Below are 2449 nucleotides of genomic sequence, written 5' to 3' on the forward strand. Positions count from 1 at the left end.
GTATCTGATTAACATATGTCTATACATGCACAAGCCTATTCTTAACCAAATAGGACAAAAATACTCATGTCAATTACAATCTACATTTCTGCAACTGGTCACATGGCCTAAGTTGGTATTTGTAACTACCTTCCTCTACTACCCATTCTGTATTTCCACCACCATCAGCAAGCACCTCTGCAGGTCTTGGCTCTTTCCCTGGAGGAGTGACCCATACTTTCATCCCTGCAGGGTCTGGGCCATTTGTTGTCCTGTCTGGAATAGGTTATTGCAGTTCTCCATTGACCTTAATCACAGGACATGGTAACACGAAAAGTCACCCTAAGGAATCTCCTGTCTTCCAGACAAAATCTTCATTACTTCCATTGTGGAGAACCAGTCCAAATTGGGGGTGGAATGTGGCGGTTTGAATGAAAATGTCCCTCATAGGCTCTAAGTGTTTGGACATTTTGTCCCCAGATGGTGGCGCTGTTTTGGGAGGTTTTAGAAGGTGTGGCTATCCTGGAGGGAGCACATCACTGGGAGTGGGCTTACAGGGTTCTTAAGCCTTGCCAGATCTTTAGTCGCTCTCTTGCTTCCTGTGCCTGTGTGATGATGTGAGAGCTTCACTTCTGCTGCTTCTGCTCCAGCCACCTCCAGCCACCATGCCTCCCTGCCATGTTGGACTGTAATTCCCCTGGTACCGTAAGTTCAAATAAACTCTTCCTTCTATAAATTTCTTGGGTCAGTGTTTCTATCACAGCAACAGAAAAGTGACTAATACAGTAATTGGTACCAGAGAGTGGGCTGTTGACTGTGAAGAACCTGACCGTGTGGGGTTCTGAAGAAATGTGGAAGACTTTGGAAGGTTGGGCTAGAGAAGTGGTTGATTGCTGTTAGAGTTTAGTAGGCCATTCTAGTAGGGGCCTGGAAGAAAGTAATGCTGAGAACAATGTAATTCCAGAGGGAAATAAGGTCCTAAGCAGCAGTTGGGATATTTTGATAAAGAGTCTGGCTGGAGTCTGCCCACAGCCAAAAAGCTTGCCTGAGGCTAAGTTAAAAAGCCATGGAATAATTTCTCTGGCAGAGGAAATTTCAAGACAGCCTAATGCAGAAACTGTGGTGTGGCTATTAATGGTGAATATTATGCAAATCTACAGTGAAAGAGAGCAAATGTGGCAGAAAAAATACAGTTTGGATTGAAAAAGAGCACTAGGAAGATAAATGTTGGAGCCCTGACATGCATGTGATGGAGAGGATCCCATTGATAAGGAGATTAAAGTGATTAATGAGATTAAAGTGATTAAGGAGGGGCCTAGAGATTCTGACTTAAACAATGGAGAGTGGCTCCAGGGCAAGATAACATCCAGTTAAGTCTCCAATTTGTGAAAGGAAAATGCTGCAGGGGCCACTAAAGAGAAAAGCTTCTAAAATGGATAAAGCAGACTGGAGTCCATCCCAAACTTGCAGTCAAACTTGGCAGTGTTGTTCACCTGGTGCTGATTTTAGAGGCATAAAAGATGCAAGAGTGAAGGGGTCATGAGTTCTTCCTCCTCAGTTTCAGAGAGCTGCTGAGGCCAGGCAGAATGAAGCAGGGGTTCCCCTGCCTAGAGAAGGCCCTGATAGGCAATTGCATGAAGCTGAGAAGGTGAAGCCTGGTTGGCAATGGAGACCCCAAGAAATTTGTGATGCCAGAGCTGTGAGGCATCTGCCAAGAAGACCTGCACACAGGGAGTGGTACCAGTACAAGAGAGAGATGTGTGTTGCACGCAGCAAAGCTAGGGAGGCTGAGCCATCTAAGTTCTTTGGAAGTAAAGTCCCAGAAGTTGGACGTGGAGCTACTGGATTTGGTGTTTGCCCTGATGGTTTTTGGTCTTGTTTTGGTCCAGTATTTCCTTACTATGCCTCCATTCCTCCCTTTGTAATGGTAACGTGTATTCAGTTCCACTGTATGTTGGGAGTACGTAATTTGCCTTTTGATTTTATAGAGGCTTACAGTTAAGATATCTACCTGTGAACTGTGGACATTTGAATAGTATTGAGACTGATAATGACTATGGGGACTTTTAAAGTTGGACTAAATGCATTTTGAATTTTTTATGATCTTGAGCCTATGGGAGCCAGGGGGTGGAATGTGGTGGTTTGAATGAAAATGTCCCCCATAGGCTCCAAGTATTTGGACACTTTGTCCCCAGATGACGGCACAGTTTTGGGAGGTTTTAGAAGGTGTGGCTATCCTAGAGGAAGCAGATCACTGTGGGCTTAGAGAGTTCTTAAGCCTTGCCAGATCTCCAGTCATGCTCTTGCTTCCTGGGACTGCATGATGATAATGAGAGCTTCATTTTTGCTTCTCCTGCTCCAGCCACCTCCAGCCACCATGCCTCCCTGCCATGATGGACTGTAATTCCCCTGGAACTGTAAACTCAAATAAACTCTTCCTTCTATAAATTGCTTGGGTCAGTGTTTCTAT

The sequence above is a fragment of the Nannospalax galili genome, unplaced genomic scaffold, assembly GCF_000622305.1.
Source record: "Nannospalax galili isolate Female #2095 unplaced genomic scaffold, S.galili_v1.0 scaffold277, whole genome shotgun sequence".
Classification (NCBI taxonomy): Eukaryota; Metazoa; Chordata; class Mammalia; order Rodentia; family Spalacidae; genus Nannospalax; species Nannospalax galili.